Raw genomic sequence first — 23,188 nt, 5'->3', positions numbered from 1 at the left:
CATCTGTAGTGAGCATGCAATTTGAGCAAAACTGACCTCAACCCCAGTTCTTGGAGTAGGACTAATAGTTCCAAGCCAAATGGGGCAATCCTAAGCCTCCTGCCATGGGATTTGTTCAGGTAACTCCGGCTTAAGCCAATTAGCTTGAAATCTGGACTTTTGTGTGATGATTATTAGAAATAACACTCTTTCCAGGATTGATGATCAAAATATTTGCTAACTTCTCCAGATTAGGCTCTGAACCCCTGGAACCAGTGTAGGCTCCATTGGAATAGATCTGGCTCAGAGCAACCAGTTTGGAAACTGAGCCTAATGCCTGAAATAGCTCCACCTCTCCCACTCTGGCCGTAAAGCGTGTGATTGCAGACGCTGCTGGCAACCATTTTGTGATCATGAGATAAGCCACCCTGAAAATTAAAAGGATACCCAGAGGAGGACTGAATCAAGAGAACTGCACAGCCAGCACCCTGGGCAGACTGTGCCAAGGCCCACACTCTTTATTGTTCAGTCCTGTTTGTATTAGGTTTCAATGCTTTGTGATGATGGTTTTTGCATCCTCTCAATTATCTTCTTACTTCACATTTGGTTAAGGTTAAACTGAGGTCCAGATCGAAGAAAAAAGGCCTTGTCTGAACTCTTACAGAACCAGGACCTTAATCTTTTGTCTGTCAAACCAGTGCTCTCCTAATAAATCATAAAACCTCTCCCACCACATTGTGGGCAGCAGCAGGGACTCCATCAGTGTTTGTTGAGTGAATTAATTACTAAATGAGAATGAGATCAGAGGGAAGTTCTGGCAAGGGCACAAGGTAAGCAAGGGTTTGCAGTAAAGGAGGGTCAGCACGGAGATGGGCAATGAAAAGAAACCCCCAAGAGTTTATTCTATTTTAGTCACATGAACACATTGGCAGTACAAAAGGCTTCCTTAAACTCTAGGGAGTTTCTGTGGATAAATCTCTGATTGCCACTTGTCCAGAAACAATCAATATCCAAAACACGGGAAGCGTTTGGAAGTTTATTATAAAAATAACTGAAAGGGGTCTAGAAAGATCTCAGGGTGCCACATCCCATCAGGAACTTGTGATCGGGGTAGGGACGGTGGGTAGGTAACAGAGTCTCAGTATTGTGACATAATTCTCTTCTGAACAGGAGTAAGAAAAAGGCTGTCACTGTGCAATTAGAAAATGTCATCACTTTTCATGAAACTTCAATTTTTCTTATGTGTAAAAACGGAAAAATAATAATACAGTCTCACTGCTATGGTTTGAATGTCCCCTTGAAAATTCATGCTGGAATTTAACTGATGATATTAAGAGGTGGGTCTTTAAGAGGTGGTTAGGCCATTCGGGCCCTGCCCTCATGAATGGATTAATGCCATTATGGCAGAAGTGGATTAATTGTCATTGGAGTGGGCAGTTCCCATCCTGTCTCTGGTTCACATGCTCACTTGCCCTTCTGCCTCCCACCATGGAATGATGCAGCACGATGGCCCTCACCAGAGGTCAGCACCATTCTCTTGGACTTCCAAACCTCTAGAATCATGAGCCAAATACATTTCTATTCATTGTAAATTGCTCAGTTTCAGATATTCTGTTATAGAAGCAGAAAATAGACTGAGACGCCCACTGTACTTTATCTTCAGACCAGATGTTTCAACATTCAGAAATGCTGGGTTTTAGAAAAGTTATATGGTGCATAACACTATATTATGGAGCACTCAGTGGGTTCTGGGGAACACCCTGTAATCAAATGCATTAATATTTTTGTAGGGAAACTTATAGATATTTACAGTAAATGGCATAATTAAGACCATAAATAGTCTCACATCAGTTCAGTCCAGGACTTGCCACCAAGTGAGTTATAAAAATCTTTTGGTTGTCAGAGCTTTTGGAGTTATTTTTAGAGACAGGGTCTTGCTCTGTCACACAGGCTGGAGTGCAGTAGCATGATTATGGCTCACTGCAACCTCAAACTCTTGGGCTCAAGCAATGCTCCTGCCTCAGCCTCCCAGGATGGGGGTCTCACTTTGTTGCTCAAAGTGCCGAGATCATGAGCCACTGCACCCTACCACTTTTTGGATTTTTGAAACTGGGGTTAAGGGATGATGAGTATATCATGCATTGGGCTGTCGGGAGAATTGGATGAGGTAAAGCCAGTGGCTGGCTTGGAGGAGTCACTCAACACGTTACTAGTGTTATTTTCCTTCTGTTTTTATATATGAATGTCCCACATGGGCTCCAATCTCTACCTTGAGGAAGGCCATTCTCTCGTGGCCCCCTCTGGAACTGCCCTGCACCGCTGAGGACTGTTTGCACCCTAAGGTCACGATGTCACAACCACCTGATGTACTCCACCACTAAAGACCTCTCTACTCATCTCAGGGCCAATGTGAAGACCTGTTGGGTTCCAGAATTCTATGAGAACTGCCCCCACTTGGTGGTACCCAGCCCGCTCCTCCTTTTTTATTGCCTGCAGTCTTAAAGGACTACAGGGATTGTCTACCTGACTCCACAGGAAGCCAAGTCAGGCACAGGGGGCTGGCAGTAGTCAGGCGGTGAGGTTAAGGGCGAGATCACCAGGCGGTGAGGTTAAGGGTGAGATCACCAGGGACTGACCTTTTATCACACCATGCAGAAACCAGACACAGGACTGGGGCAAGGGTGAAACCAGCAAGACACCTCAGGCACAAAATTGAAGGAGGCCCTAGGCTCCCCATCTCCTCATCTTCATCCTGGTCCTGCTCACAAATTGAATATAAATTCAAAAGCAAGAGAGTTTACCCAGGAAAAGGCAGGCCAGAGAAGAGAGGATTGGCTGTATTAGTTATCTATTGCTGCATGACAAATTGCCTCCAAAAATAATTGTTCAAAACAACAATAATCACTTATTACCTCATGCAAGCACTAGATCAGAATCTCTCACAAGGTAGCAGTCAAGATGTTGGCCAGCGGTGCAGTCCCTGAAGCATTGACAGGAGTTGAAATGTCCATTTCCAACGTGGTTCACTTGCATGGCTGGCAAGTTGATTGTGGATATTGGCAGGAGGTCCTAGTTCCTCTCATGTGGGCCTCTCCACAGGCTGCCTGAGTGTCCTCCTGACATGGTGGCTGACTTCTCCCAGAGTGTGCAATCCAAGAGACCAATGCAAAAGTTGCAAGGCTTTTTATCACCTGGTCTAAGAAGTCACACACCCTGTCATTTCCACAGAATTCTATTGGTCACAAAGCACTAATCATGTGGGAAGGAACTAACTACACAGAGAATGGGTACCATGATATCAGGCTCATTGGGGACTCTCTCAGATACTTGCAGTCATTGTCTGCCTTCCCTTCTTGCCCTCTGTAATTCACACCTCTCTTAAATTAAAATTATCAGACTCCCAAGCCTTTCAACATGCCCAAAAAGTTCTTCAATGACAACATCAGCTTGAGGTACAGTATCTTATTACTTAAATCAGGTCCTGGCATAAATGAAGGTCCTATGATGGTTTCTCAAGTACAGCTCCTAGAGTATAGTTCCTCTCCATCCTAAAACTACAAACCAAAGAGATACATTATCTGCACCCCCACATACCCAACTTGCAATGGCAGACAGGCATTACTCTAGATTCCCTTTCCTCATTCAAAAATGGGGAAAGCAAGAGGCATACGGAAGTCACTGGCCCATAGCAATTTTGAAATCCAGCAGAGCAGATGTTAATCATTTCTTGACTGACTCACTCCTACCACTGCCCAGAAATGATACTCTATGTTTATTCAACACTGCCTGGAACCCTCGTTTGTTGGATCACCCAGTTCATTAGGACCTCTTGCTATTTTCCAGGTTATCATAAGTGACAGCATTTCTAAACTTTTTACCATTACATAACAAAGAACCTCTTCTCTCAAGTGTTTTACTCTTATTTTTATTTTTTTGGAGATAGAGTCTCACTTGTCACCCAGGCTGAAATGCAGTGGCATGATCACTGTAACCTTGAATTCCTAGGCTCAAGTGCCTCAGCCTCCTAAGTAACTAGGACTACAGGTGCACACCACCATGCTCCACTAATTTTTTAAAACTTTGTTGTAGAGATGGGGTCTCATTATGTTGTCCAGGCTTGTCTTAAACTCTAGGCCCCATGTGATCCTCCCAGCTTAGCCTCCCAAAGTGTTGGGATTACAGGCATGAGTACTTGACCCTCCTCACTTCTTTTAAGCTCTTCTTGCATCCTTATCACAGCCATCAGGCTTCTCTTGAAGTGAAGTCTCTTGAAGTCCCTTTAACCTATCATGCACCATCATCTCCTCCCAGCTTCTGCCCAAATCCAGTGCCGAGGCCACTCCCACATTTCTTATGGCAATACCACATTTCCAGGCACCTAAATCTGCACTATTTCTACTGCTGTATAGTAAATACCCTAAAACTTGGTGACTTAAAACAATAGTAATCATTTATTCTCTCTTATGTTACTGTGGGTCAGGGATCCAGGAGTGGCTTGGCTGGGTAGTTCTATTTCAGGATGTCGCATGAGATTGCAGACATATATCAGCTCAAGCTGCAGTCATCTGCAGGCTTGACCAGGGTGGAAGATCCTTTTCCAAGGTGGCTCATTCACATGGCTGGTGAGTTGGAGCTTACTAAGGGCTTATGTTCCTCTCTATGGGAGTTTTTCAATACAACTGCCTGATGATCCACACAACAAGCCTCTAGTGAGACAGGTAATCATCACCTTATCATACAAATACATGTAAAACTACAGTTGAGATGAGTACAATGAGAAGGATGTACTTTTGCTCATATGAGTGCAAATAAAAGTTGACCTAATCAGGAAAATCATGGAAGACTTCCCTGGGGAGGTGATGCCTGGGCTCAGCTCTGGGGGATGAGCTCTTCTAACCAGACATAAAGAGAAGAAAGCTGAGCACAGTGACTTACACCTGTAATCCCAGCACTTTGGGAAGCTGAGGCAGGTGGATTACTTGAGCTCAGGAGTTTGAGACCAGCCTGGACAACATGAGGAAACACCATCTCTACCAAAAACACAAAAAAATCAGCCAGGTGTGGTGGTACACACCTGTAATCCCAGCTACTTGGGAGGCTGAGGTGGAAGAATTGCTTGAGCCCAGGAAGTGGCAGATGCAGTGAGCTGAGATTGTACCATTGCACTCCAGCCTGGGTGACAGAGTGGATCTCATCTCAAAAATTAAATAATAACAATTTAAAAAGAGAAGAGTGTTACAAGAACAGGGAACAGCATGTGTTAAGGCTCTGAGGCAGGAAATAGGATAACTCTTTCTAGAACCTAATAAAGGCCAGTGAGGCTGAGGACAGAGTGAGGTGGAGCAGGAGAAGATTAAGCTGGAGGTAGAGAGGGAAGAGCCGGACAGGAGATGAGGACATAACACCCAACCCTTTCATTTGTGTAACAGTGGAAATATCTCAGCATATCTTTTTACATACTCTTATTTTGACTTTCACATTCTAAGTAAGAATGCCAGCACGTTCCAGTGTGCACACTGGAACTCAGAGTGGTTAAGCAAATAAGTTCAGGTCACATCGCAAGACTGAGACCAAGGTAAGACTTATTTTCTCACTAAAATAGCCACATTGTGCCACCTCCCTAAAGAGACATGGCCCCCTTCCTAACTTTCCTTCTCCCTTAGTAGTGCATATGTGGTAATTCTTGTCCAGGAGTTGCCAGTGTGTTTTTACTAATCATGATTGCACCTGGCACTCACAAAACTTCCTGGAGGTGCACATATTTCCCTGTCATAAAGAGCTCCCCTCTCCCGCTCTTCACATCTCCCCTTACCCTGCACCACCCCAGCACCCCTGCCAGCACCTAGCAGCTGGGGCTACACTTCCGTCAGGTAATAACAGGTCAGGCAAGCTCATAGTCCATGGCTATGTAGGCTATTACAGGCTGCCTTCCTCCGTCCCCACTCCAGATGTGTTTCTAGTAGTGCCCAGAGCTTCCTGGAAACCCAGATTGGGATATCTTCAGAGCCCATGCAAGCAGAGCAGTGTGCTCATCTGAGTAGGTTCTAAGGCTGAAATCTCTTTCTGTGCATGGCCTGCCTCAGCAGCTGCTCCCTCGAGCTCCCCCAGTGAACCTTCAAGGCAGATAAGAAGTGACTGTGAACAGGATGGAAGGGAATGCCATAGCTTTGCTATCTGCCTCTTGCCAGGCATGCGGCCATTTTGAAACACAGAGAGAAGAACGTATTTTCACTTCCTTCCTTTATAGAAGCACTGACACTACTCTTGGCATTGCCTTCTCTGTCTTCCCTCAGCCAAGGTGTCCAGGGTACTGAGAGATGAGACAGCACCCCGCTCTAGACCTTGCTACTGAATCATTCATGCTTCTAATTTTTTTCCTTTTTTGATTTAATTTTTTTCTTTTTTCTTTTTTTTCTTTTCGTAAAGACAGGGTCTCATTCTGTTGCCCAGGTTGATCTTAAACTCCTGGGCTCAAGCAGTCCGCCCACTTTGGCCTCCCACAGTGCTAGAATTGCAGGCATGAGCCACTGTGCCCAGCAGTTCTAACTGCTGACAATCTGATAAGCGCAAAAAGTACCTTTCTGCTCTGCTGCTTTCATTTGCACTTCCCTACTTTTTATTAAAATTGGGCAACACCTGTATGTTGATTAGCTGTTTGCCAATTGTTCTTCCTTCAAGGATTCCAGCCCCTGGAAGTGGAGCCTCTCCAGGTGTGTTTGACGAGTTGGGGTGGAGCAGAACTCTCCCCTCCCTTGTTTTGCATACTGCACTTCTGTTCATACAGCCTGATGATTGGACACTGGGCACGAAGAGCTCATAGAACAATGCCCCAAGCTGCTATTCCCCTGAGGGTGTCTGATGTTACCTGGAAATGTCGTGTTGGCATAGCTAGTGGGGACCCGTTTTAAGCTCGGGACAAAAGGTCCTCCCTGCTGGCAGTAGGATAGGGATGACACAGCAGAGGGAATGCAGAGAGCCTTTGGGAGCTGCGGCCTCACATAGGCACAGTGTGAGGTGCAGGGCAGACTTGAGAGCCCTCCAGAGGAGCTACTTACAGAATGGGCTGTGAGCCAGAGCATGAGCAGAGGCCAAGAGTTCTCTGCACTCAACGTTGAGGCCAACTAGGTCCACGTAGGTCAGATTTTTGAGGAGGCCAGGACTGGGGTGAGGCAAGTGAAGTACTTAGGATACAAAATTTACAGAGGCACTGACTCTCAGGGCTTAGCATGCATTCGCACAGCCCTGAGGGTAAGGGCCTCCTTACATTTCGTGCCTAGGCACCTTTGCCTCACCTTAGTCCCAGCCCAGCTTGGGAGAGAGGAACGTGGTAGGGCCCAGAGGAGACACTTAGCTCTCATAGCGGAGGAAGTGCTGACTGGGAAAGGAGCCCACTCTACCTCCTTTGTGGCTGTTTGTGTGTTGTGAACTTTCTGTTGTTCTAAATCTAGGGTATTAGTTCCACGGTTCTTAACAACTCCTCTGGTTGTCAGTTAGTGGGAAATAGAATCCAATGTAGCCCTTTTTTTTTTTCTTTTCTTTTCTACTTTCCTTTCCTTCTTTTTTTTTTGTTTTTTTTTTTTTTTTTGGTTTGTTTGTTTGTTTGAGACGGAGTCTCGCTCTGTCGCCCAGGCTGGAGTGTAGTGGCCGGATCTCAGCTCACTGCAAGCTCCGCCTCCCGGGTTCACGCCATTCTCCTGCCTCAGCCTCCCGAGTAGCTGGAACTACAGGTGCCCGCCACCTCGCCCGGCTAGATTTTTGTATTTTTTAGTAGAGACGGGGTTTCACCGCCTTTCCTTCTTTTCTTTTTCTTGACAGAGTATTGATCTATTGCCCAGGCTGAAGTACAGTGGCAGGATCTTGACTCACTGCAAACTCCAACTCCCAGGTTCAAGCAATTCTCCTGCCTAATCCCCCTGAGTAGCTGGGATTACAGGCATGCACCACCATACCTTGTTAATTTTTGTATTTTTATTAGAGATGGGGTTTCATCATATTGGCCAGGCTGGTCTCGAACTGCTGACCTCAGGTGATCTGCCCACCTTGGCCTCCCAAAGTGCTGGAATTACAGGCCTGAGCCACTGTGCCCAGCCCAGTGTAGCTATTTTCAACAGGAAAGCATTTAATACAAGGATTTTTTTTAAAAAAGGAATACTACGCAGCCATAAAAAAGAACAAGTCCATGTCCTTTGCAGGGACATGGATGAAGCTGGAAACCATCATTCTTAGCAAACTAACACAGGAACAGAAAACCAAACACCATATGTTCTCACTTATAAGTTGTAGTTGAACAATGAGAACACATGGACACAGGGATAGGAACATCATATGGGGCCTGTCAGGGGGTGGGGGGCAAAGGGAGGGAGAGCATTAGTACAAATACCTAACGTATGCAGGGTTTAAAATCTAGACAACGTGTTGATAGGTGCAGCAAACCACCATGGCTCATGTATATCTATGTAAAAAACCTGCACATTATGCACACGTATCCCAGAACTTAAAATAAAATAAAATAAAATAAAATAAAATAAAATAAATAAAATAAAAAAATAAATAAGCACTGGAAGGACCGGAGCAGCAGACTCTTGCTTGGGCCTCCAAGAATGTCTCTCCAAATACCACAGAACCAACCCACTGAGAGAGCTGCTCCCTCTGACACAGCCAGGACAGGGAAAATCAGGAGATCACCACTCTTTTCAAGAACACAGCCCCTTAGCTGTGGTCCAGGGATCAGAAGCCAGGCGCTAGGGTCCTAAAGCCATCACAGCTGCTTTTCTCACCTTCAACAAGGCTAGAGCTTGGATGCAGAAACACTGGGGCACAGAGCCGCACATCTCCCACCTCTGCTCTCTCACAGAAAACTGCGCCAAACAACAGGAAGGGAGCCTCTGCCTCACTTCCGCTTCACATCTCGGCTTGATGACATCTGATTGGCAGAACGAAGTGTACTGTCAGAGCAATAGCTGCAAGGGAGTTTGAAAAACATCATTTTTATCTTCCCTACCGTTACAGTCCAGGAAGACACCATAGAAAGAGGTGAGAATGCTGGAGACCAGCGGACAATATCCAACTCAGGTCTCAGGTTTAAAGGCTCCTGCAGGTGAGGGAAGAGAAACTAGGGGACCTCATGCTATTTACAGGCACACCTCATATTACTGAACTCACTTGATTGTGCTCAGCAGATGTTGCAACTGTACAAATTGGAGCTTGTGGCAATCCTGTATACAGCAAGTCTATCAGAGCTATTTTTCCAACAGGTTGTGCTCACTCTGTGTCTCTGTTGTCACATTTTGGTAATTCTCACAATATTTCCAACTTAGTCATTATTATTACATCTGTTACAGTGATCTGTGATCAGGGATCTTTAATGTCACTATTGTAATTATTTTGGGGTACCATGACCCATGCCCACAGTGAACTCGATAAATGTCGTCTGTGTTCTGACTGCTCCTACTGACCAATCCCTGTCTCTGTCCCTCTCCTTGGGCCTTCCTATTCCTTGAAACACATGAATATGGAAATTAGGCCAATTAATAACCCTACAATGGCCTCTAAGTATTCAAGTGGAAAAATGAGTCACAGTCTCTCACTTTCAATCAAAAGCTAGAAAAGATGAAGCGTGTGAGGAAGGCATGTCAAAAGCCAAGAGAGGCTGAAAACTAGACCTCTCATAGCAAACAGCCAAATTGTGAATGCAAAGGAAAAATTCTTGAAGGAAATGAAAAGTGCTACTCCAGTGAACACGTGAATCATAAGAAAGTGAAACAGCCTTATTGCTGACATAGAGAAAGTGTGAGTGGTCTGGATGGAAGATCAAATCAGCCACAACATTCCCTTAAGCCAAAGCCTAATCCAGAGCCTAATCCTCTTTCAAGTCTATGAAGGCTGAGAGAGCCGAGGAAGCTGCAGAAGAAAAGTTGGAACCTAGCAGAGGTTGGTTCATGAGGCTTAAGGAAAGAAGCCATCTCCATAACATAAAAGTGCAAGGTGAAGCAGCAAGTGCTGATGGAGAAGCTGCAGCAAGTTATCCAGAAGACCTAGCTAAGATGACTGATGAACATAGCTACACTAAACAACAGATTTTCAATGAAGATGAAACAGCCTACTCTTGGAAGAAGTTGCCATCTAAGACTTTCACAGATAAGGAAAAGTTGGCTGGGCGTGGTGGCTCACTCTTGTAATCGCAGCACTTTGGGAGTCCGAGGTGAGTGGATCACAAGGTCAGGAGTTCAAGACCAGCCTGACTAAAATGGTGAAACCCCATCTCTACTAAAAATACAAAACTTAGCCGGGCATAGTGGCATGTGCCTGTAGTCCCAGCTGCTCAGGAGGCAGAGACAGGAGAATTGCTTGAACCTGGGAGGCAGAGGTTGCAGTGAGCTGAGATCATGCCACTGCACTCCAGCCTGGGCAACAGAGTGAGACTCCATCTCAAAATAATTAAAAAAGAAAAAGAAGAAAAGTCAATGCCTGACTTCCATGGCAAAGCACAGGTTGACTCTCTTACTAGGGGCTAATGGAGCTGGGACTTTAAGTTGAAGCCAATGCTCCTCCCTTACCATCAACAAAATCCTAGGTCCATTAAGCATGATGCTAAATCTCCTCTCCCTGTGCTCTATCAGTGGAACAACAAAGCCTGGATGACAGCACATTTGTTTACAACATGGTTTACTGAATATTTTAAGCCCAATGTTGAGACCTACTGCTTAAGAGAAAAGATTCCTTTCAAAATATGACTGTTCATTGCCAATGGACCAGGTCACCCAAAAACTCTGATGGAGATGTATAAAGAGATGTACAATTGATGTTGTTTTCATGCCTGTTAACACATCATTCATTCTCAGCCCTTGGTTCAAGAAGTAATTTCAACTTTCAAGTCTTATTATTTAAGAAATAATTTTAAAAAGTTTTAGTGGTCACAGACAGTGATTCTTTTGAAGGATCTGAGAAAAATAAATTGAAACCTTCCTGGAAAGGATTTCCCCTTATAGATGCCATTAAGAACATTTGTGATTCATAGGAGGCAGTCAAAATAGCAACATTAGCAGGAGTTTGGAAGACGTGTGTTCCAACTCTCATGAATGACTTTGAGGGCTTCAGACTTCAGTGCACGAAGTAAATGCAGAAGAGGCAGAAACATAAAATGACAAGTGGAGCCTGAAGAGAACATTGAATCGTTGCAATTTTATGATAAAACTTCAGCAGATGAGGAGTTGCTTCTGACAGATATGCAAAGAAAGTGGTTTCTTGAGATGGAATCTACTGGTGCAGATGCTGTGAACATCATTGAAATGACAACAAAGTATTTAGAATATCACATAAACTTAGTTGATAAAGCAGGAGCAGGGATTAAGAGGATTGACTCCAATTTTGAAAGAAGTTCTGCTGTGGATAAAATGTTGTCAAATATTGCATGCTACAGAGAAATCTTTTTTGAAAGGAAGAGTCAATTGATGCAACAAACTTCATTGTTTTTGTCCTTTAAGAAACTGCCACTGTCCTCCTAATCTTCAGTAACCACCACCCAGATCAGTCAGCAGCCATCCACACTGAAGGACAACCCTCCACCAGCAAAATGATTATGACAACTGAAGATTCTGATGATCGTTAACATTTTTTATCAATAAAGTATTTTTAATTAAGGTATGTACATTGTTTTTTAGACATAATACTATTGCTCACTTAATAGACAACAGTATAGTGTAGACATAACTTATATGCACTGGAACACCAAAAAAATTGTGCGACTTACTTTATTGTGATATTTGCTTTATTGTGGTAGTCTGGAACCGAACCTGCAATATCTCTGCGGTGTGCCTGTGTTAGAGTAAGGAACTGGTGCTCAGGCATGGGCAAACCTGCCCATGGAGCCCCACTACCCCCACCCCACAGACCTCTGACTTTGCCAGGCTGCTCACCGTCCACAGGCCTCATGACTGGTTGAGGCCCAGATGACCTTTCATTTGCAAGCACTTGAGAACACGCAGGAGAATTCAGCAGTACAGGGCAGGCTGTGGCTAAACCACGCCTCCCTTCACCCCATCCCAGATCCCAGACTCCGGAATCTCTAGAGACTGAACCTGCAAATAAATATGTGACAAGTCTGAGGAATCTGCCTCCTTCAAAGCATTAGTGTCATTGCTGCAGGTGTGTGGATTCTTCACTTGGTGGATTTGTGTCCTCCTCTGATTCCTCACTTTGTTTTACCTAAGGGCTTTTCTAGTATCTCTGGCAGCGAGATCTGGAAATGAGCTGGCATCCGGTCTAATCGTTTGGTGGAGTAAGTCTGGTTCCCCACCTGTCAGCTGGAGCTCCCTCGCTTCCTTAACATCTAGATCCATGTGGCTGGAAACACTAATCCTGCCTTATGGTTCAGGGTCTCCCCTGAGACTTCACTGGGTTAGGCCGGAGCTTAGAGCCCCAACATGGCCTCAGCCTCCAGGGCCCTCCCTCACGCATCATGTGGCGGTGGGGAGCGGGGCACAGGGGAAGAGAGGGTGGAGTCTCTTCCCTGGGCAACTCTAACTTGCCACACAGAGCATTAGACAGGACAGGAAAGACATCCTGATACGGTTCTGAGCACACTGCACGACCAACACCTAGGGCCATGCTCTCATTCTTTTTTTCTCTCCCACTTAGAAAAGTGGCAAAGTAGCGCCACACTCTGCTTCCTAAAGGCCTTCCCACTTCACCCCGTCCCCAAAACCCACCACACATTTCTCACGGGCTCTGCCACCCGTGGAGCATCCTAGCATCTCATCATCTTTCTGGCTACTCTGTCTTCCTCCTTCTTTTTCTCTATTTTTTGTTTCCTTTCAATTTTTTTTCTTAATCTCCCATCTCAGGAGCAGAAGTGAGAGGGTTTCCATCTTCAGCAGCAAGCTAGCTTATTCTCTGGGGGTCCAGCTGGCGCATTTGCCCTCCAAGTCTCTCCAGTCCAGTGACTTATCCAGAAAGTGTCTCAAAGTCAGTTCCCATTCCATGTGGAATGTTGGTGCCAGCTGTTAGGACAGTAAATGTTTCACCTCATTACTAACGTGTGTATACACACACACACACACACACACACACATATTACATATAGCTCTGGCTATAAAATCACATATCTCAATGTCTTCATATATAGACAAATTGTGCCTAAGCAGTCCTTATGAGCAATGTTTTAAATCATGCGCTAATTCTCATATCTTCATAAAACTAACATTACTGGCCCTCCCTTCTCTGGTTCCCCTTCTCACTCCTTTCCTCCCACACCGTTACCTTTCCGCCATTACAACTCCCATCCCAGGTGCGCTACAAAGCACACTAGGTATGAATAGTTGTCATCCTGAGAACTGAGCAGGGCAGCTATGCTTGACCGTGTGTGTTCCCAGGGGAACCCCAGTGCCATCAAGGTTGTCTCATAAGGACTGTGAGGCCTGGCCCCTCGCTGATCTGTGACTTGTGGTTTCTTCTAGATGAGTCAGCCAAGGTGGGGACGTGAAATGAATCAATGTGTGTCAATGATGCTCTGAAGAAAGATGCCAGCACTCATGGCTTCACACACAACAGCCCCAGAACTCCTGGCTTTAGATGTACATCCAGGCCAGGCTCTCCCAACCCCAGCACAGTTCAGGTAATATGGACTGCCCGGTACACTGAAGGATGCTTAGCAGCATCCCAGGCCTCTACCCACCGGATGCCAGGAGTACCCCCGAGCCCTCAGCTGGGACAACCAAAAATGTCTCCTGACATTGCCAAATGTCTTCCTGGAAAGTAAAATCACCCCTCAGCTGAGAATCAGTGCTCTATAGCTGTATAGATACATATTGTGTATACAGCAATGTATACATACATACAAACAATTAAATATTTATATGTCCTTATTTTAAGTTGGCATCTGGTATAAACTTTTCATTCAATCAGCATATGCACAAAACAGAAATGTGACATATTTTCTTCCTTTTCTTTTAAAAATTAATGTCATCTGTGATAATAGTGACATTTGTGATGTCTAAATAAACAGAACCATCGTATATCTATCTTTCTGTGAAGTTGGCATTGAAGAAGCAGTGAGAAGGGAGTTTTGGAGTATCAGTTGCCTTCCCCTGGACCCACCATGGCTCCTGCCTCTTGGAGCTTTGAGAATGCAGATGGACAGTATAAACCAAAAATACAATTCTAAGCCCCCCAGCCACCTGAATGGACCCCTCCTCTTGGCCCAGGGTGTTCCAAAGTTAACCTGAAAAACGAATTCAGGACATGATGGGAACAGAGAGCAGAGAGCTGGACATGCCTCATTATACCCTCCTCCCTTTTGGAATTACTGATAGAAGACTCTTTAAATCTGATAAGAAACATTTACTGTCTATTCTTGGCTGGAGGTGGTGGCTCACACCTGTAGTCCCAGCATTTTGGGAGTTGAGGCAGGCAAATCACTTGAGGTCAGGAGTTCCAGACCAGCCTAGCCAAGATGGTGAAACCTCATCTCTACTAAAAATACAAAAATTAGCTGGGCATGGTGGCAGACACCTGTAATCTTAGCTACTCAGGAGACTAAAGCACAAGAATCGCTTGAACCCAGGAGGTGGAGGTTGCAGTGAGCCGAGATTGCACCACTGCACTCCACCCTGGGCAACAGAGCAAGACTTTATCTTAAAAAAGAAAGAGAGAGAGAGAGAGAGAGAGAGAGAGAGAGAGAGAAAGAAAGAAAGAAAGAAAGAAAGAAAGAAAGAAAGAAAGAAAGAAAGAAAGAAAGAAAGAAAGAAGGAAGGAAGGAAGGAAGGAAGGAAGGAAGGAAGGAAGGAAGGAAGGAAGGAAAGAAAGAAAGAAAGAAAGAAAGAAAGAAAGAAAGAAAGAAAGAAAGAAAGAAAGAAAGAAAGAAAGAAAGAAAGACAGAAAGAAAGAAAGAAAGAAAGAAAAGAAACATTTACAATCTATTCTCTCTGAAGCCTCCTACCTGGAGGCTTAATCTGCATGATTTAAAACTTTGGTCTCCACAACCTCTTATCGTAAACCCAGATATTCTTTTCTACTGATTCTAAGTCTTTAGAGAATAATTCTTTCAACCAATTGCCAATCAGAAAATCTTTGAATCAGGTTGTCCCACCTTTCCTGACTGAACCAATGTACATTTTACACATATTAATTGACAATTTATGTCCCCCTAAAATGTATAAAATCAAGTTGTAGCCTGACCACCTTGGGCACATGTTCTCGGAATCTCCTGAGAACTGTGTCACAGGCCATTGATCATTCATATTTGGCTCAGAATAAACCCCTCCAAATGTTTTACAGAGTTTGACTCTCTTTGTTGCCAACAGTTAGGGGTCCAAGTCATTTGGCATTTGTCTCTCTCCAGCCAAGACACCTCAGAGATCCCTGTGCAAACCAAAATTCAAAGGGGAGAGGAAAGATGAGCTGAACTTCAGTTACACAGGATTGCTATCTACATCAGCCCAAATATAGTACATTCTCAAGATAGGATAGATTATGGTACAATAAAACATAATCCAAAAAACTGCAGTGCTGTAAGGCATTCCAGGTCTGTTTCTCTCTTATCTTCATAGCAATTACAGGTCATGCTGTATGTTGCTGTTATCTCATTCTGGGGCCCAGGCTGGCTAAGCAACCACACTGGGGAACATGGGGAAGTACACACTCACTCGGAAAGTGTCTGCCTCAAAGTGGATGTCACTTCTCTCACATTTCATTGGCCAAATCAAGTCACATGCCCATGCCTGAGTTCAACAGGTGCCTCCTGCAGAAGGAGGACAGGGAATTGATGGACAGTCATGGAGCTCAGCACACATGCTTACCTTCTGTACTCAGAGGTTCCTTCAGTGCCTCCCAGTACACTAGGGCCCCACCCCATCCTGTCTGATGCCAACTCTCTTTCTTCAGCTGAACTTTTCCAAAGTCTCTCTCCTCTCCCACCCCCAGCTAGTAATAAATTTCAGAATCTTCATCATTAGCCACCATATCTCCACTCCCTTCCATTCATCAAAGATAATCAAGACATCACGTTTAAACCCAAAGTCTAAGGTTCCCTTCCAATTCTGGATTCATAGGACTTATTTCTCAGGGCTGTCTAAAAAGAGAGCTTACAGCGGGGTTTCTAGGCAATGGCACTCTTGACGTTCTAGACTGGATAATTGTTTGTTGTAGGGGGTTGTCTTGGTTGTTGTAGGATGTTTAGCAGCATCCCTGGCTTCTACCCACTAGATACCTGTAGCATTCCCCAAGTTATGACAACCAAAAACATCTCCTGATTGCCAAATACCCCCTGGGAGGAAGGGGACAAAATTGCTCCTGGTTGAAAACCACTAGTCTACAGAAGTCCCAGCCCATTGCTGCTCCTGGCTAATTGTTTATTTATATTACACGAATCTACTAAGTGCTTGCTAAGTGTCCACCCCTTCATCAGCAAACACATACTGGGCACCTACTCTATGCCAAACACTGGCTGAAGGCGAGAGGTGCCAAGATCACATAGGTGTGGTCCCTGCCCCCCAAGCACTCACATACACTGCAAGAAGCCAGCAGACACGTTAAAATATAAGTTCAGTACAATACAATACATTCATGGCTCTGTGAGCAAATTGCCATGGGAGCTCAAAACAGAAACCTTTGGCCGGGAAAACTACACAAAGAAATTAAGAACACTGAAAAGTGATGATGCTTCATGTTCATACCATACTTTGTAATTTGCAAAGCACTTTCACATGTGTTATCTCCCTTGATCCTGAAACAACCTTGAGAGGTGGTTGCTGCTCTCCCCATTTTGCAGATAAGGAAATCAAGGTTCAAAAGGATTCAGTGACTTCCCTAGATCATGCAACAATTGAGTGGCAGAAGTGGGACTAGTTCTGGCACTAGTTGGGTGCCCCAACTCCAAAATTGTTTCCTCCTGTTCCCTTGCAGAACTCAGGGAGGCTGCGGGGAGCTGAAGGGCCATTGATGCCACAGCAGGACAATCATACTTCCCACACCCATGTACCCAAGGCAAAGGTGCCTGGCCTCAAGCAAGATTAGGACTGTTAGATCAGGAACATGGAATATAAGGAGAAGAGAAACAGTCAACTCTTTTCATTTCAAAATAGAACTTTGGTACTCATAGCAGAGACAAGTTCTTGAAAGATAAGGCTTTTGATTTGCAAAAACTGTTGTTTTTTTTTTTTCAGTTCTAAAAGCCTAGTTTTAGCATCATCAGAAGCAAAGCTCTGAAGGAATTGGGGCATAAAGTCTAGATTAGAAAAAGGAGAGCTGGAGAACCAGACTGCCTTGCTGCCGAGATTAGACATGGATAACTAAGAGGGTTGGGGTGGGCGGAGGCAGAGGTGAGAGCAGCAGAAGGAGCTACTGATATGTGAGGCGGGGACAAGAAGTCACATGCTTGACTCCTCCTGTGGTCCCATCTCAGTGGGAGAGGAAGTATCAGACCCAGAAACCTCTGGCCAGTTTGGGAAACAAGAAGGGAGGGGCCTTGGGATGACAGCAAACCTTAGAGAGAGATCCCTGTCCAGTGGAGGAGCCCAGACATATGGAGCAAGAGAGTACCACTCACTCAGCCTGGTGCAGAGAGAATAGATGGGCTTCTCTATGCCCGTAAGGAGCGGCGCAGAGGGGTCACCTGAAAGGCAGAGCCTCGCAGGGGACTCACAACAACAGGAGAAGATGTCCTGTGAGATCAGATGAGGACACTGTCACGTCCCAGCTGATGCCAGCAAGGAGGGGAACAACTGTCTGAACACCACACTGGATGGCAGATCTCAGCAGATGCTGACAAGTGAGTCTCATTGGAATGAAACGGAGAACACAGTCCAGCAAATATCCAGAGACTCACTGTGATTGGAACAGGGCATGTCACACGTCCAAGCCCACTGAACCAATCACTGTGGTCAGAGAAGTGAGTGTTTCAATTGGAGGGAGGCTCTTCTTGCTCCACGTATGTTCTTTCCCAGTTTCTTCCCCCAAAGGCAACCACTGTTTATGGGTTTCTTGTGTATCTTTTCACAATGAGAAGTTCTCCATTTACACAAACTCATCTATGTGTATGTGGTCCCTCACTTTCTTTACTCAGTGTCAGCCTACCATACACATCCCATTACACTTAGGTTTTTGACTTAACATATCCTAGAGACTTCATATCTGCTCTTACAAAAGCTGCCAATGACCTCCCTGTCATCAAATACTCTCCACTACTCCGCAGCTGAGTAGGGGAGCCAGGTGGTGCCAGGAAAATCCACTTCTTCTCCTGACTCATGGTCCTGTGTTCTGTCCCATGCCCATACCTGCCCAGCACCCCCTGGCCACCATCCTGTATGAGCCGATCATGTCCATCTAAGGCACAGTCTGGAAGCAGATGTGAAGACATGTCCTCCCACCCCTCATCATAGTATCTGAGCCCAGTAACCTGAATGCAAGCCTTCTTGGAAAAAGGGACCTGGCCTACACCCCTCACCACTCAAAGTGGGGTCCATGGACCAGCAGCAGCAGCAGCATTGCCTGGGCACTTTTAGAAACGCAACATCTTAGGCCCTTTGCAGAATCTTGGTCTTTATCTAAACAAGATCCCCAGGGGGACTCTTGGGCATATTTAAGTTTGAGAAATGCTGGTCTACACACCTTCTTCTGAGCACTTGGACTTTTCCAGCCCAAGAGGTTTCCAGCTCACAGGCTGTTCCTCCACTTTGCTGCTGATACAAATACTCTCATCGCTGCTGTATTGGGTTTACATTTAAGGATTCCCAAAATAAACCTGGCCCTTGTGTACACAAAAATGCTAGTGGCTCTCCTGGTTGCAAGGAGGTGAGTTAGGGAAACCATGATCCTTTTTTTGCCATCAATGGCCAGAAAAGGTTTGCAGGGGCCTCTTAGATATTCCTGCTTCTGTGCTTCCCTCACCTCCTGGCACGTGATGCCTGCTTGCCTTTCCCCTGAAATACTGTGTTTATAAACAAAGCCACGTGTGAACCATAAAGGGAAGTCTAAGTGGGATCCCTGCACTACAGGGCCCAGCATCTCCGACGGAGGCAGCTGATTCTCAGGAAGTGACGAAGGAGCCATCCAGAATGGTCAGCCCTCCCTCCTGGGGCATTTTGGATGAAATGCCACCCTCCTGGAGTAGAGGAGAAAAGCCTCCCAGCTTTTACTATGGTTCTTGGTTCCTATCCCCCGGCGCAATTTAATTTCTTAAATAGATGTCAGTCCCTTTTTTTTTGATAAATGGCTGAGTTTTTAACACGTGGACATGTTATAGAAAAGAGCAAGTAAGGGTCATGAGAAAGCTTGGTGAAAAAAAGAAAGAAAATAGGAAAGTTTTTATCTTCTCACTATTTAGCACAAAATTATAATGGTAGGAATACTTCCTAATTCCACAGCAAGGCAATGTACCCACACCATATGAGTCCATGAGAATGTGTGTTGACATTACTTAGAGGGGGTGTGGGAATGGGAGATGGGGTTGGGGTGTGTGGGAGGAAGTAGGCAAATTTGACCATTTGTGTTATTACCAAAAAGTTCAAATTAAAAACAAAGCAAAACAATGTACTATACCACTTCCTTATTTCTTTATTTTTTGTTTTGATGGGATTTAACATAAAATAATGCTGACCTAGCTGAAATCTTCAGAATGTGAAGTCGACATCAGATCTCCATGCACCATATTTTTGACTTGCAAATGCCTTCCAAGAATAGCTGGAGTGTCCTTATTAAGCCCGGCTTGTGATGCATCCTTACTTAGCACCGTCTGCTCCGGCACTGTATAATTCATGGACTTGCCTTATGAAGTTAGGGAGGGATGGAAACTGTGACCAGCCCGTGAACCCAAGCTGACACTTCAATTATTTTAAAAGGAACACAGAGAAAGCTGAAATTTGACCGGCCTCTCAGCCCCATCCTCGGGGACGCCCAGCTGGCCTTTCTTTAGCCAGGTTCCAGGTCCATCTGCATCAATGCTGGGGGCATCGTATTCAGCCAAGGGAAACTGTCATCTTAATTCCAGGCTTATACTCAGCGATGACCCGGCATCTCTGGTGAGGATGTGGCAGCTCATTAAACAAGCCTGCAGGTCCATGGTATTTAGAGTTGAGTTTCATTAATTTTAGCAAACAAGGATGAGCCCGATCTTGGTAATAATAATCACCATAGTTACCATATATGAGCTCTTCCAGGCTGCCAAGCCCAGTACCAAGCACCGTTTAAGTATTACCTCATTTAAACCATATAGCAAAGTAGGAATTAGTGTCCCGTTTTACAGAGGAAGAGACTGTGTCCCAGAAGCTGCCCTAAAGCCACAGATAATGGCAAGAAAGTCCCGGATTCAAACGCAGGTCTGCTGGGCCCCAAAGCACATGTTCCTAAAGAGTACTCTGTAAAGGGAGTGTCCTAATGCCCAGGGCTGGGCACGACTGTCATGGGAAGAAAATAACAGAAATGTTACATATGCTTTGAAATCTCATTTCAAAATGTCTATTTTTGCACAATTTTCATACATAATATTATATTTGAATGTACACAGTGAATAAACAAAGATATATATATACATGTATTGATGACTGTGTGGTCTGATTTTTTTTTTCTTAATTGTAAAGTTTTGAGACCACTGCTCTTCTCTCCTCCCTTGTACTGACCCCTGACCAGGGTTTTCCACAGAGGGGCTCTAGGCAACCTGGCCCTCTCTCCTCAGGATCCTTTCTGAGATCCTCATCTGAGACCCCTTGAGCCCCTGTGGACATTGGCAAGCTTGACTTCCCCACCCGCCTGGCACACGAAGAAACAGACGCATCTACAATCTGAAAACTACTTCTAATTTGTGGTGGGAGCTCTGATCAGCCACGCACCTCCCTGGGTCTCAGCGTCCTTGTTTGCAAGTAGGAGGGGCTTTACCATAGGGGTCTTGGCCCCGTCAGGACCTGTGAGGCCGAGGCTCCACGTCCAGGCGAATACATGTTCTCCTTATGTTTTGTTTCATAAGCCTGCAGCTTTCAGAAGGGGCCACACTCCTGCTACTGCCCCTCCAGCCAGGTGTGTCACCTTCATGGTGATCCTGCCCCTCTCCAGGTCTCAATACTTTCCCCTGTGCTGGGCGAAGGAGTGGCCGTGGATTATCCTGGGACCTAATGAACTAGGTCGTGTATACCCTTGGAAAATTCACAAGAGCTCTCTAGATGAACCTCACATTCCTTGGCTTCTGTCATCACAGATGCAGTTTAGCGGATGGCAGGGGCTTCTGATCATTCAGAAGGTATTTCCTGAGCACCTTCAGTGCAAGGCACGGGGTCTCAGCAGAGATTAAGCATCCAGACTCCCGAGGAGTTTCCATTGCAGTGGGAGGACAAAAAAGAGGCAAGAAACAATCTAATAAGGATAATTCCCACTGGAGTTATGGACCATGAAGGTCATATAAGAGGGTCACCTGCCCTGGGGAATGGGGGCCCCCATGAGCGGGGTGGTCTTGATGAGAAAGGGTGCCCTGCATAAGGTCAGAAGGAAGAGCTGTCTGAGAGGAGGAAACAGTCGAAGCAAAGGCCTGGGGAAAGAACGTGCTTAGTTTATTCAAGGGACAGAAGAAAGTGCAGAGTGGTTGGGGCTGAGGGAGCAAGGGCAGGATGTAGGCAGGGCTGTATGTACAGCCAGGTTATAACTCAGTGCAGAGAAAACACCACCCATGGGTACTGCTGCCCCAGACAGGTCCAAACTCCCCTTCGAGATATCTGCTTGGTTTGAGCATCCAAGGGAGCCCTTGCCACTTAAGACTAAAGACTGGGAGAACTAAGCTGGAAGCTTAGATCATGCAGATGGCCCACCCCATCCCATCCCCTGCTCCCTGACTTGGGAGGCTCTCTTCTCCCACCTCCAGGTCTCTCTTCCATCAAAAGGGGGCCTGGCAGCTGCTACTTTGGTGGTGATTGAGATGTGCCTGGCAGCATGTCTGCAGCGACTACCTCCTGGACGGTGCTCTGCCCCTGTAGTCAGCCACCCACCCCCGCTGGGCTGTGAAGCTAGGAGCTCATCTTGAAGGCTTTCCCCCTAGCTCAAGGCAGGCTAGCCAGGGGAAACCAGCGTCACAGCTGAGGTCCTGTCCTCCCTCTGGGCGTCTGGAAGCACCAACAAACCCTCAGCTCTCAGGGTTAACAAAGTGTGGAGGCAGGACAGGGACACAGAGATTGCGGTGTTCACAGCCACCACCCAAAGAAAGTGACACAGAAACGCAGTCCCCGGTGTGCCTATCAGCCAGATCCAGCCCCTACATACACAGGGCCCAGGGAGAGGCAGGCTTCCTCCAGGAAAGGAAGGCTGGGTCATAGTTGCTGTAGGGGAGAGGGCACTCCAGAGATGCCCCACGAAATGAGCAGGCTGACAAGAGTAATCGCAGTTCATATTGCATACCCACTATGTGCCAGGCTTCACACTGGGCTCTTGACACTCAAGCTCCTTACCTTACTCCACCTTCACTCAGCGAGCCTGAGACTCCATGGTTAGTACCACCCCATTTTACAGATGAGGAAATTGAAGTTCTGAGAAATAAACTAACAGCCCTCACTGCGCTAGGAAGTGGCAGGGGGGAGTTGGAGCCGGCCTGCTCCCTCTGCCCCCTCTCTGCCTCCTTCTCAAGGCCTAGAGTCCGTGCCGACCCTTTGCCGAGGTCAGGCCCAGGTCAGCCGCATGCGGTGCAAGGAGGGACCCAATCTCAATGATTGATGAACTTACAGCCAAATTGCAGAGACAAGAAAGCCCTCAGGAAATGATTCTAGGGGAGTAGAATGTGGGGCTGAAAAAGGGAGAAAAGCGCATTGAACTTGGGAGTCAGACAGGCATGGGTTGGGACCTGAGCCCTCTGAACCTCAGTTTCCTCACCTGTAGAATGAGCGTCATCCTGAGTTCTGCTCAAAGTGGTCCCTAGGCACCCGTGAGTGCTGACAGAGTACTCAGCATGCCAGGAGCATTGGACAAATGCTTCCTTGCTTCTTTCTTAGCATTATTTTTCTATTCCTCAAAATAAATGTAGTAAGACTTTGGAGAAGGAAGGACTCCACGTGGCCTGGAATCGTCAGGACAGGTTTCCTAGAGGAGATGCAACCTGGGCCTCCACTGGACTTGCTGCGTCTGATCTCAAGCAGAGCTGAAGGTGTCATTATTTGCCAAGTATACCATTGTTCTGAGATTCAGTTTCCTCATCTGTAAATGGAGATAAGCGTAACTAATTTATCAACAGATCACACACATAGAG

General features: G+C 45.8%; 1 long non-coding RNA gene across 1 annotated transcript in view; it reads right to left on the bottom strand.

Annotated features, from left to right (window-relative positions):
• LOC112627928 overlaps positions 1-23,188 on the bottom strand; it is a 96,737-nt gene that overhangs the window by 2,866 nt on the left and 70,683 nt on the right. The window contains exons 3-4 of the long non-coding RNA XR_003120247.1: positions 21,098-21,262; positions 15,621-15,715 (exon numbers count right to left, since the gene is read on the bottom strand). This is a non-coding gene — a long non-coding RNA (uncharacterized LOC112627928). The remainder of the gene's footprint in view (positions 1-15,620; positions 15,716-21,097; positions 21,263-23,188) is intronic.

The sequence above is a fragment of the Theropithecus gelada genome, chromosome 7a (assembly GCF_003255815.1).
Source record: "Theropithecus gelada isolate Dixy chromosome 7a, Tgel_1.0, whole genome shotgun sequence".
NCBI lineage: Eukaryota > Metazoa > Chordata > Mammalia > Primates > Cercopithecidae > Theropithecus > Theropithecus gelada.
Note: the sequence above shows the minus strand (reverse complement) of the source record. Positions and strands in the feature narration are given on the sequence as shown.